This window comes from Cygnus olor, chromosome 1, assembly GCF_009769625.2.
Source record: "Cygnus olor isolate bCygOlo1 chromosome 1, bCygOlo1.pri.v2, whole genome shotgun sequence".
Classification (NCBI taxonomy): domain Eukaryota; kingdom Metazoa; phylum Chordata; class Aves; order Anseriformes; family Anatidae; genus Cygnus; species Cygnus olor.
In genome coordinates, this window is record NC_049169.1 from 170,716,497 (window position 1) to 170,730,790 (window position 14,294).

Sequence of the window (14,294 nt, forward strand, 5' to 3'; positions counted from 1 at the left end):
TGGGGAGCCTCCTTCTCTGGAGATATTCAAAACCTGCCTGGATGCCATCCTGTGCAATGTGCTCTAGATGATCCTGCTTGGCAGGGGGGTTGGACTAGATGATCTTCAGAGGTCCCTTACAACCCCACCCATTCTGTGATTCTGTGAGAGAAACAAAATTGGTAGTCTTTAATAAGCATGCTTTCTCAGAGAGAAGGATGATCAGATGTACAAAATTCAGATTGAGGAATTTGTGAGAGCACCTGGAAATTAATAACATCCTAATTTATTAGGCTATTTATGTAGGTAGGTTTATTAGATTATTTATGTAGGTTAATAGAACAGAAGGTGAAATATTACCTGCTTTACACTGTTTTGGAAACTGTTTTCTCACTTTCAACTTCATTTCTAACATTTAGGATGGATACTCTGACTAAATCAATAATAGCACTTCGGAACCTAGTGAGAAATGTTGGATGGGAATTAGATGTCTAAAATGCAAACATTAGATCCTAAAACTAGTAGTAACATGTTTGTTTTACCCATCTGGGCAGCTGAGCTCCACAGCAACTGCTCTCTCACTCCCCCTCCTTAATGGGAAAGAGGGAGAAAATATAATGAAAAAAGGCTCAAGGGTTGATATAAGGACAGGGAAATCACTCAACAATTATTGTCATGGGCAAAACAGACTCAACATAGGCAGATTAATATGATTTATTACCTATTACTAACAAGCTAGAGCAGTGAGAAACTAAAAGCAAACTAAAAACACTTTCTCCATGACACCCCCTCCCCCTCCCCCCACCTCCTCCCTCCAAATGGCACAAGGAAACAGGGAATGGAGGTTGCAATGTGTCCATAACACTTTGTCTCCACTGCTCCTTCACAATCACTCTCTTTCCCTTCTCCAATGTAGGGTCCCTTTCACGTGATGCCATCCTTCCCAAACTGATCCTGCGTGGGCTTTCCACAGGCAGCAGCTCTTCAAGAACTGCTCCAGTATGGGTCTGTACCATGGGGTCCATCCATCAGGAGCAAACTGCTCCAGCACTGATCCCCTGCAGGCAGCAGCTCCTGCCAGATCACCTGCTCCTGCATGGACTCCTCTTCATGGATTGCAGCTCAGGCCTGGAATTTGCTCTGGCAGGGCCTCTCCATGGGCTGCAGCGTCCTTCAGGCCAGATCTACCTGCTCCTCCACAGACTGCTGTATAGAGATCTGCTCCACTGTGGGACCCATAGGCTGCAGGGGGACAGCCTTCTCCAGCATGGTCCTCTCCACAGGCCACAGGGTAACTTTTGCTCCAGTGCCTGAAATACCTCCTGCCCATCCTTGTTCACTGACCTTGGTGCCTTCAGGGTTGTTTCTCATTCCTTTCTTTCCCAGCTGCTGTTGTGTGGCAGTATTTTCCTTTTCTTAAATCTGCTCTCACAGAGGTTCTAACAATGGCACTTATTGGCTTGGATCTTGCCAGCGGTGAGCCTCTTTTGGAGCTGTATGGAATTGGCTCTGCTCTAACATGTGGCAGCTTCTGGACTCAGAAGAAAAGGACTCACAGAGGAGTCCTGACCCCTGCAGCCTCCCACTACTAAAACCTTGCCACATAAACCCAATACAACCAGGCAAGGCAGACAGCTGATTGATTTCCTCCGTCTCCAAGGCAGCTATACCAAAAACCCACTGGTATTCTTTTGGATTCTTAAATGCCTTCTCTGAGGTAGTTTATGTTAAGAATGTATGGAGCTTCCAAGCCAGTCACAATGAGGTGCTTTTGCTGCTCATTCCCAGTTAGGCTCACTTGGGCCTCCAATATAGTCAGCTGCTGGGATCCCCCTGTCACTCCAGAAGTACAAATGGGTTCTGCTCCTTTATACCTTCGTGGCATTAGGGTACACTGTGCATTGATGTCTACTAGAGCCTTATACTCCCATGGGTCCACTGTGCCAGGCCATTGAATCAACACCGTCCAGTAAACCTTCTTGTCCCTTCCTCCCCCTGGCTGGAAGCAAGGCCCCTCTAGAACTGGTTGGAGTGTTCATTAGTCAGTTATTGTAAATGTAAACCAGAAGTCCCTTCATTAGGATCAGAAGTAAAATCAGTCCTTCTCTGTTTGAGAAACAGACGTGCCACATAGAAACTAGATCATTAATTTTCCTGGGAGAACCCCTTTTTGCCACCGTTTTTCCTGGCAACTCACGTACCTGTGCCTTTAGGGTCAAGGTAGATTTTCCATCCCACTTCCTCATGTCCTTCCTGTGGTTACAAAGGTAAAATCACAGGGTGGCATGTGGCATATGCTCATTATATCCTCTCTTAAGCAGAGGAACACCTAATCATAATAGCTGAGATATTGTTTCATACGGGTGTTAAGAGGCCATATCCTCTTTGAATTGCTGGAACCCTTGGGACAGTTTCTTTACAGCCAAGACGCAGTCCCAGACAGAAGAAGACAGATTTTTCTCATTTTCCCGTAGTGGATTGGCCAGTACATCCACTGTTAGTGCTTCTTGCCTGTCTAATTCATTACTGTCAGCACACAAGTGTATGATAGTGGTGTGCTCCATACAAACTATTATCACATCGTCCACTTGCATTGAAATTCGTCTGGATCTTTGGATACCTGGTCATTATCCAGGTCACTATAAATCACCTCCAGCATGACTAATTCCCTCAGGTAATGCAAACCTCTCTCCATGGTGGTCAGCTTGCTTGGGTGACATACAACATCTTCCTTGAAGGGATACCTTTCCTTCAGGTCTGATGGGAGTCACCTCCAGAGGCTGAGGACTTGCGACCCTTTTCCAATTGCTGTGTCAATTACCTTTTCCCTAGAGAGGGATCCTAGCTGTTTGGCTTCCTTGCCCTCCAAATCCTGTCTGATTCTTCTTCCTGCTACCTCTTAGGAGAAGCTTCCTCTTTCATTATTAAATTAAATGAGTACTTACATTGTTTCTTCTTGACTATGGGGTGACTGATACCTTTGAGGGTTGGCTCTCTGGTTCAGACAAAGTGTCTGTTGTGGGAGTGTCTATTGTGTTGTTGTCAGATCCAGAGACCTTCTCTTCCTCTTGAAGGTTCTAAATAGTGTTGACAGGATTTTGGAGACATAGCAATAGGAATATACTGGTTTGAATATCCCAGGGATATTCAGCATTCTCTAGGGTTGTAACTGGTGAGGTGTAACTGTAACTTGTCTCCTCCACAGATTAGTGCTCCACAGAACAAAAGGTAAAAAGTGTAATTCTTAGTTAAAACCAGTGCTTGTATCATATCTTAGGCCAGTGTTACACAGTACAGCAAACTACAGAAATGCAACACAAGCTTCAACCAGCCCCCAGAGATGATAAACAGCAAATCAGGAAGCATAAACGGCAAGAAAAGTGTTACATAACACAAGTCTGAAAGCAAATAAAACAACATTGAAAGCAAATGAATCAACTTTGATACCAGCAATAGTTAAACATATAATAAATTACAAACAAATTTGTTCTCTCTACATGCTCTGGTCAGATCTGTCATTATCTCAACCCTTCAAGACCCCCACTGGGCACCAAAAAAGACTGTTATGGTTTAATGTGGCAAGCACCTAAGCACCATATATCCATTTGCTCACTCCCCTCCAAGTGGGATAGGGAAGAAAATCAAAAAATGTAAGAGTGCAATAACTCATTGGTTGAGATAAGTACAGATTAATTAGAAAAAGAAAGAAAGAAAGAAAGAAAGAAAGAAAGAAAGAAAGAAAGAAAGAAAGAAAACAAAATGAGTGATGTTCCACACAGCATCATACCACCTGCTAAGAAGAAAATGTCCTCTATCCCAGCCAAACCAGGACAATATCAAAAATAAATTTCATTTACTGAGAAGTTCTCTTTAATGAATGAATGAATAAATAAATAAATAAATCCTGACCTAAGGAAACAGAGAAGAACTGACAGCAACTGTAAGCCACCAGTGTGGGCCAAATTACCTCCTCTTTATCCCTACCTATGTTCAAGCTAACTGAATGATCTTTGTATTATACTTCAGTCTACCAGTGCAATTGTCTCATTTCATGTAAATTCAAAATTCACAGGAGTTTTCTGATATAGTTTAACCATTCTTTTACCTACAGAAGAAGAGAAGAAACCACTCATAACTCATTAGGAAACAGAGCAGAAACCATTAATTCTTTCTGTAAAGAAAAACGAAATCTTACAGAAATACAAATGTAGGAATGTACAGCACAAAGGCAAAAGCTGAATTTGCTTTTCGATATGCTCTGTGTCCACTTCAGAAGACTGTTGGCCTGTTTTTGGCTAGGATAGAGGCAATTTTCCTCCTAATAGCAGGTAGGGTGCTCTGTTTTGGATTAAGGATGAGAATAACGTTGATAACATGCTGATGTTTTAATTATTGCACAGCAGTGCTTAGACCAAGCCAAGGACTTTTCAGTTTCTCACACTGTCCTGCCAGTGAGTAGCCTGGGGGTGCAGCAGGAACTGGGAGGGGACAGACCCAGGACAGCTGACACAAACTGGCCAAAGGGGTATTCCATACCATATGACGTCATGCTGAACAATATATAGGGGTGGCTAGCCGGGGTGAGGGGGCTGGCTGCTCGGGGCTAGGCTGGGCATTGGTCAGCGGGTGGTGAGCAATTGCATTGTGCATCACTTTTTTCATACATATTATTATTATTATTATTATTATTATTATTATTATTATTTATTATTATCCTGTCTTAATAAACTGTCTTTATCTCAACTCACAGGCTTCAATTTAACATGGTGTGGCTGACCAGGGTGGGGGGGACCGCTGCTTAGGTTGGACATCGGTTAGTGGGTGGTGAGCAATTGCCTCGTGCATCACTTGTTTTGTACACATTATTATTATTATTGTTATTGTTATTGTTATTGTTATTGTTATTGTTATTGTTATTGTTATTGTTATTATTTATTATTATTGTTATTTATTATTATTACTATTATTTATTTTTATTTTTATTTTTATTTTCCTTTATTTCCTATCCTAATAAACTGTCCTTATCTCAACCCACAATCTTTCACCTTTTTATCGATTCTCTCCCACATCCCACTGCGGGGTGAAGGGGAGGGTGAGCAAATGGCTGTGTGGTGCTTAGCTGCCTGCCGAGTTAAACTACAACATCTGTCTTATTTGGACTAGCCTGGTTTATAGTGACTCAGATTATCCTATGGGGTTAACAGACAATAAAATGTAGTGAAATAAAATGCCCTAGACACATCACATTCTTTACTGTAGTGATATATAACTAAGAATAAAAGACAAATTCCTAAATTCTTTCTGAGCAGCTACTCTGCAGGCAATAAATGCATTATTCTACAGATGCTAGTGACATAAAGATAGTTGCCAGTTCAACAATGGCATTGGTGTTTAATTCCTCTTTGCAAGCAATGAATTATTAAAAATTTAACAACTCTGTACCTCTGTGGATCTGGTTCCTACATGTTAAAGTTCTGTTTTGATAAGACCTCTTGTGTTCACCCTACACTTAAACACCTTCAAACCAAGTTCAAAGTTCCTCATGCAGTAGTTTCTGAATATGAACTAGTCCAATGGAGTTGAAGATAGCATCTCCATTCTTTTCTTACACATTTACTACTCAAGTTGCAGTAGGTGAACTGTCATTGAGCACTTAAATAAGCATCTCTAACCTCAGCTGGATACACAAGGATGGAGTAATCTGTATAATATTCAGATGCTTTTTTTTTTTTTTTCAGATCATCTATTGAAATCTTGTTGCTAAAAAGCAATAACACGGCTAGGGTAACCAACGTATTAGGAAGAAAATACTTTCCTTTATCAATACTAAGTTATTCTAAAATAACATAGCAACAACTACTAAATCAAAAAATACACTCTCCTGTACCCAAATATCTATAAATCCCCAGAAAGCAAAATAAGTTCAAAGTAGATACTGAGACTCTTGGCAGATTAGCACTGTATTATTTAATAAAAAATATAGGCAACTTGCTCTCTCTGTTGAGTCCTTTGCTAGCATTCTTCATTTATAAGAATATGTGAAAATCTACAAAATAACAACTTTACCTCTCTATATATTTTCAGTTCTTGAATTCACAGTATTTTCCCTATAAGCATTATTAACCTAACATAAATAAATAAATAAATAAATAAATAGTTTGTAATAATAAACCTTTGAATTGTCCTTTTTTTAAATTCATGGAAAAAACCTCACACATTATCTTTTAAAATTTTTTTTTAGAAATAATCCTTTCAATAAACAAATATTACATGTAAATTTTCATGATATTATTTTTCTTTTCTGTTAACATTTTAATGTTTATTAGAATGGAATAAATTATAATCATAGATAGAAAATGTATTTCTCCTACTTTTAGTTCGACAAAATATAATTTACTCACTTTCTTTTTCTCTCAAGTACAAGTTCATTGTGAAGGAGGTTAAATATAAATGTATTTCATAATTTTTTTTTTCTTTAACCTTAAATACTTTTAGATACATATATCTAATTTTTAATATAAGACAGGCAAATTATAGCATCCCTGGTTACCCAAATATGTTTTTAAAAATAGTTTTACTCTGTAAGCAGAATATAGTCACTCTTACAACTGACACATCTAAGAAATTCGTGAGTTCAACAGGAAAAAAAATCACCACTTGAGAATTCAGCCCCTAAAATTTTAGACCTAACAGCAATAAACACAAGAGCTACAGCTATCCTTGGATGATTCTGTGTAACCAGGAACTGGTCCCTTAGCCAGAAGAAAAAATGTATAAAGACCTCTTTGGGTCAATGTGAGGAAACTGAATATTTGGCTGAAAGGAATAAGAAGCTGAAATATGGTTTTGCTGATCTCATTTAATATACTTTCTGCAAATATACCAGACATTTGCACCAGTCTAGTGAAAACCTGTGGTTCTTTGAATCAAAGACTGCTTCAGCTGTCAGAAGGATTTTATCATCCATTAAAGTAATCTCAGTATCACTAAAACTCAGATTGAATCAGACCACTGGAATTGGTTGGATTTTCTTCAGGTTCTCTTATAATTAGTTCTGTAATATAATTATTCATACTGATGAGTAAAGTGCACCAAATACAAATTTATTTATTTCTATAATTATTTTACTGAGAACATTATGGAAATATATATATATATATATATATATATATATATATATATATATAAAATTAGATAGAGATACAATGAGATCCAGATGATCCATGTATTTTCTGTCTCATTCTTGCAACAGTAAAGTATCTGTGAACAGCTTACAGAGATCTTCTCTCAGTAATATTCACTGTGATTCTAAAGACAGTCACTGCCCAAAAAGTGTGTAATAAAGAATATATCAGGATGATGTAAAACTTTTTTTTTTTTTTTTTTTTTGCTATTAATAGCAGATGTTGCAGGAATACCTGGAAATCTTAACAATTAGACAAGATAATGACAAGTTGGCTTCATCTCCCTCAACTTTAGATACTTCAATCTATATTTAAACTAGCGACTTTAGGGTCTTCAAATAAGCTTATTCAGAATGTGATTACTGTACCTTATTGTAGGAATTTATAATTATATCAATAACCCCTGAAAAAAGTGTATTTCTCTCCATTGACTATGAAGTATTACTAAGATGACTAGCTTAGATACAGATAGTAGATATCAGCATTTAGTCATATGATTTTCAGTCATGAAATGAAGGTTGTTGCTCCAATGAATTTACAAGCAAAAGTGGAGATTTAAGAAAATTAAATATTTTGCACAAAATCAGTACATAAAAGGAATATCTTCTGAATCCTACTAAAATATTTTAGAATACTGAACCTACTTCACTTTTCAGTATGCAGTTCTTTCAAATATCTTCTCTTATGCACCCTGGAAATATCTTTATACTTACATTACCGCTATGTTTATGACAGTTTTATTTTTTGTTTTGTTTTTTTTCTAACTTATTTCCATTGTACTAAAAATGCTGTTTGATTCACTTCTACATAGAGAGCTCATAAAATATTGAAAGGCTTCAATAATTTTAAATCATTCTACACTGCACATAGAGATTTAAATTTCAGTGTTAATTTTTTTTATTAGCACTTTAATTTGGAAGGCACTAGGCTTCTACAAGATTTAAAATTATTGGAGCATTTCAAATTTTTATAAGCTTTCCAGTAAAGATGTGACTATGATTCTGGGCTTGTAAAGTGTAGCACAATTTAAATTTAATCTAAATTATTTAAGTGCTTCACACTTCAGGGAGATTTTCAATCTTTCGAACCAGGATTCATGTTCAGAGACTAAAGCAATCTTATAATGCAAAGTGCTTTCATCACTTTAAAGACCTGCAGGCAGCATTCAGAGCAGGCCTTTTTTTATTGTCAGTTTGTTAATTTAAATTATTTGCTTTCATCTCCACTGTATGGAAAGGAAACAAGTAAAATAAGAAGATAAAGGGAAGCTACTGTTTCCTCTATCAACTTAAACTAGGTAAGAAGGGGGACGGGGCTGAAATAAGGCCTGTTGGAGCTGTGCCAGGGGGAACAATGGCAAGGCCGGGGGAGAAGGCAATGGCCCGACTGAAGTGCATCTACACTAATGCACTCAGCATGGGTAACAAACAAGAGGAACTGGAAGCCATCGTGCAGCAGGCAGGCTATGACTTGGTTGCCATAACGGAAACGTGGTGGGACCACTCTCATGACTGGAGTGCTGCAATGCCTGACTATAGGCTCTTCAGAAGAGACAGGCAGCACAGAAGGGGTGGTGGTGTGGCTCCACATTAGAGAGTGTTTTGATGTTGTGGAACTTGAGGCTGGGACTGATAAGGTTGAGTCTCTATGGGTTAGGATCAGTGGGAAGGCCAACAAGGCAAGCATCCTGGTGGGCGTCTGTTATAGACCGCCAAACCAGGATGAGGAGACGGATGAGGAGTTCCACAAGCAGCTGGCAGAAGTTGCAAAATCTTCAGCGCTTGTTCTCGTGGGGGACTTCAACTTCCCAGACATATCCTGGAAGCACAACACAGCCCAGAGAAAGCAGTCTAGGAGGTTTCTGGAGAGCGTGGAAGATAGCTTCCTGACGCAGCTGGTTAGTGAGCCTACCAGGGGAGGTGCCCCGCTAGACCTTCTGTTCACAAACAGAGAAGGACTGGTGGGAGATGTGGTGGTCGAGAGCTGTCTTGGGCAGAGTGACCACAAAATGGTTCAGTTCTCTATTCTTGGCGAAGTCAGGAAGGGGACCAGTAAAACCGCTGTCTTGGACTTCCGGAGGGCTGACTTTGAGCTGTTCAGGACGCTGGTTGGCAGAGTCCCTTGGGAGGCGGTTCTGAAGGGCAGAGGAGTCCGGGAAGGCTGGGCACTCTTCAAGAAGGAAATCTTAATGGCTCAGGAGCGGTCTGTCCCCATGTGCCCAAAGACGAGCCGGCGCGGAAGAAGACTGGCCTGGCTAAACAGAGAGTTGTGGCTCGAGCTCAGGAGAAAAAGAAGGGTTTATAATCTTTCGAAAAGAGGGCGGGCTACTCAAGAGGACTATAAGGATGTTGTGAGGCTGTGCAGGGACAAAATTAGAAAGGGCAAAGCTCGTCTGGAGCTCAATCTGGCTACTGCCGTTAAAGATAACAAAAATAGTTTTTACAAACACATCAACACAAAAAGGAGGACTAAGGAGAATCTTCATCCTTTACTGGATGCGGGGGGAAACTTAGTTACAAAAGATGAGGAAAAGGCTGAGGTACTCAATGCTTTCTTTGCCTCAGTCTTTAGCGGCAAGACCAGTTGTTCTCTGGATACCCGGTACCCTGAGCTGGTGGAAGGGGATGGGGAACAGGATGTGGCCCTCACTATCCACAAGGAAATGGTTAGAGACCTGCTACAGCACTTGGATGTACGCAAGTCGATGGGGCCGGATGGGATCCACCCGAGGGTACTGAGAGAACTGGCGGAGGAGCTGGCCAAGCCACTTTCCATCATTTATCAGCAGTCCTGGCTATCAGGAGAGGTCCCAGTCGACTGGTGGCTAGCAAATGTGACGCCCGTCTACAAGAAGGGCCGGAGGGTGGACCTGGGGAACTAAAGGCCTGTTAGTTTGACCTCAGTGCCAGGGAAGCTCATGGAGCAGATTATCTTGAGGGTCATCACGCGGCACTTGCAGGGCAAGCAGGCGATCAGGCCCAGTCAGCATGGGTTTATGAAAGGTAGGTCCTGCTTGACAAACCTGATCTCATTCTATGACCAAGTGACGCGCTTGGTGGATGAGGGAAAGGCTGTGGATGTGGTCTACCTTGACTTCAGTAAGGCTTTTGACATTATTTCCCACAATGTTCTCCTCAAGAAACTGGCTGCTCGGGGCTTGGACTGGCGTACGCTTTATTGGGTTAAAATCTGGCTGGATGGCCAGGCCCAGAGAGTTGCGGTGAATGGAGTCAAATCCAGTTGGAGGCCGGTCACTAGTGGCGTCCCCCAGGGCTCAGTGCTGGGGCCAGTCCTCTTTAATATCTTTATCGATGATCTGGATGAGGGGACTGAGTGCACCCTCAGTAAGTTTGCAGATGACACCAAGTTAGGTGTGTGTGTCGATCTGCCCGAGGGAAGGAAGGCTCTGCAGGAGGATCTGGATAGGCTGGACCGATGGGCTGAGGTCAATTGTATGAAGTTCAACAAGGCCAAGTGCAGGGTCCTGCATCTGGGGCACAACAACCCCAAGCAGCGCTACAGGCTGGGAGACGAGTGGTTGGAAAGGTGCCTGGCCGAGAAGGACCTGGGAGTATTGGTTGATAGGCAGCTGAATATGAGCCAGCAGTGTGCTCAGGTGGCCAAGAAGGCCAACAGCATCCTGGCTTGTATAAGAAGCAGTGTGGCCAGCAGGTCTAGGGAAGTGATTGTGCCCCTGTACTCGGCTCTGGTGAGGCCGCACCTCGAGTACTGTGTTCAGTTTTGGGCCCCTCGCTACAGGAAGGACATGGAGGTGCTCGAGAGAGTCCAGAGAAGGGCAACGAAGCTGGTGAGGGGTCTGGAGAACAAGTCTTATGAGGAGCGGCTGAGGGATCTGGGGTTGTTTAGCCTGGAGAAGAGGAGGCTCAGGGGAGACCTCATCGCTCTCTATAGGTACCATAAAGGAGGCTGTAGCGAGGTGGGGATTGGTCTATTCTCCCACATGCCTGGTGACAGGACGAGGGGGAATGGGCTAAAGTTGTGCCAGGGGAAGTTTAGGTTGGATATTTGGAAGAACTTCTTTACTGAAAGGGTTGTTAGGCATTGGAATGGGCTGCCCAGGGAAGTGGTTGAGTCACCATCCCTGGAGGTCTTTAAGAGACGTTTAGATGTTGAGCTTAGTGATGTGGTTTAGTGGAGGACTTGTTAGTGTTAGGACAGAGGTTGGACTAGGTGATCTTGGAGGTCTCTTCCAACCTAGACGATTCTGTGATTCTGTGACATTGACTTACAGAGTCATTGTGATTGACCCTTTATATTTGTGAGCTTGAGGGTGAAATTCACCGTTTTATTGTAAGTGCTTCTTGTGGTTTAGCCCTGGCAGGCAGCTAAGCACCACACAGCTGCTGACTCACTCTCCCTGGGAGGGATGGGGGAGCGAATGGGAAAGGTAAAAGTGTGAGAACTCATGGGTTGAGATACATTTTACTAGGTAAAGCAAAAGACATTCACTCAAACAAAGCAAATCAAGGAATTCATGCTACTTTCCATTGGCAGGAAGGTGTTCAGCCAGTTTCAGGAAATCAGGACTCATCACCTGCAATGGTTTCTTGGGAAGACAAACACCATCACTCTAAACATGCTTTTCTGCTTCCCCACCTTCCTTTACCCCAGTTTTATTATTGAGTACAAAGTCATATGACATGGAATATCTCTTTGGTCAGTCTGGGTCACCTGTACTGTCAGTGGCCTCTCCCAGTTTCTTGTGCAACCCCAGCCTCCTCGCTGGCAGGGCAGCATAAGAAGCTGAAAAGTCATTGACATTGTGAAAGCACTGCTCTGAAACAACTGAAAACGTGTGCTATCGCCACTATTTTCACCAAAAATTGAAAACACAGAGTTGCTTGAGCCTCTACAAAATGACAGAGCTTTTGCTGTTTTTGTGTACAAAGCAGTCATGAATTTGGTTTAATGGCATCAAACTGTGTTTAGGCTGTGTTCTGTTTTTAGAGTACTACAAACTATCCAGAGAATACTTCTAAATTTGACCCTAAGAACCAAGACCAGATTCCCAGATTAGTTAAATTTAATTTTGTATAACATTGACAATTTACGTCACAATCAGTATTTATCAGAATCTCCATAAAGCCGTTGTTTTGAATGAAATATGCTAAACTGGGGATAAAATGGCAAAGTAGGATAAAATATTCAATCCTAATTGTTATATTAAATATGTAATAAAAATAATACAAAAAAAAAAAAATCCAAATAATCCACATAATAATCCCTGTCCCACGGACCCTGCACTACCTATGTCTGATGATATTCACAGCTAAAGTAAACTAAACAGGCTTTATGAGACATCAAGAATGTACCAGTGGGGGGTTAACCAATTTTGTACAATTCTGCTAGAAAGGATGACAAAAGTAAGTGTTCATAATAAAAGGCAAAGAGGGTAAGATAAATTTGATAAACTGATAAGATAAATTGAGATATATTGATAATAATAGTTATTGCACTTTATCCATATTTGCAAAACCAGCTGACATGAATGTTGCATTCCATTTTAATATGGATATTTTTCAGTATTCTAATAATAAAATTGATTTCAAAATGAGCTGAAAATAAACAAACAAACAAAAATAAACCACTGCCCTCCCCCTTGTTCTCACAGAGTCATAGATTCACAGAAATGAAATGAGAAAATGGAGATCAGAAATATTCCTGTTCCATAACCCTATGAATCTTGCAATAAGAGTGATATTTTGTCTAACAAGTCTTCCACTACCAAGAACTTCTTCTTCTATCTTTAGCTGTGTTTTTTTGTTTGTTTGTTTGTTTGTTTGTTAGCCAGAGGACAAAATTTGCAATTCGCAAAGCTGTACTAGGAATCAATAAAGTGGTCCTGATTATCTATGTATGTATGTAAAAGCTATTTGTGTATGTATAAAATTCCTATTGTTGCTAATAAACGTTGACCACGATAGTTTGAAGGATACTAGCAAATTATTTTTATTCAGTTTTATATTCATAATCGCAATCACTGTGTTAGTTGTATCTATAGCACTTCTTTTGTAGAAATGTCTGTTGGATACCATTTGTAAGGAAAAATGGCTCTTTGAATAAACAGAAATTGTAATCAAATAATTAATATATTGTATAAAGCTTCCATTGAACAGGTTTTGCTCTTATTAAGCAGACAAACTCATTGGGATTGCTTCTCACTTTGAAATTAAGTAGGTATTTGACAAGGCTTTTTTCAGAGAAAAAATAAAACAGGCAAACATATATAATACTTTCTTCATTTTCTCATAAAAGCACAAACTCATTTTCATTTGACTTTTTTTTTTTTTTTTTTAAACTGGAAACAAAATACCAAAATAAAACCTATGCTATAAGAAATGTCCTTCCTAAAGTCTATCTACTCTATCTAGCAAAATAAAAAAAGTAATCTACATTCATTGTAATGACCAAAAGTTTTGATCAATAGGAGACCCAGGGTGTTAACTATAGTGCAAAAAGACTTATAAAAGCTTGCAACACACATTGTAAACATATTTGTGTACTGCTAGAATTTCACCCCTGCACATTTTAAATTATTTATACTGACTATTTCCTTATTGATATTTTCCCTCGTTTAAAAAAAAAAAAAAATTAATAAATAATTTGTATTCTTTTTCCCTGACCTTCCAGTAGTATTGTAAAACCTGGAATGCACAACAGTATTTCAGCTACAACGACAGCAGGTTTTCTCAGAAAATTCTGTTGAAAATTCTGAGAAAATTCTGTTGTCCTGGATTATTACAACATCTCAAATGTTTCCTTTTGTGTATTTTTGAAAGTGTTGCAATGCCAAATTTTTAGATTTTGTCTGGTAATTAGCAGTCCAGAATATTATTCAAAGGTTTATGTTTTGGGGTGTTGCTCTTTCTTTCTTTCTTTCTTTCTTTCTTTTTCTTTTTTTTTCTTTTTTTTTTTTTTTTAATTTGTGAAATATTTGGTTCTTTGACTGCTAGATATCTTCTGTATAACACCTCTATGATGAATAATAAATATTTTCAATCTATTAACATCTGAAAACTTTTCTTCTACGATCTTTTACAATCTGGTAACTACAGGCCTGTCTGGTAACTACAGGCTTACCAGTCTCATGTCAGTGCCTGGTAAAATTAT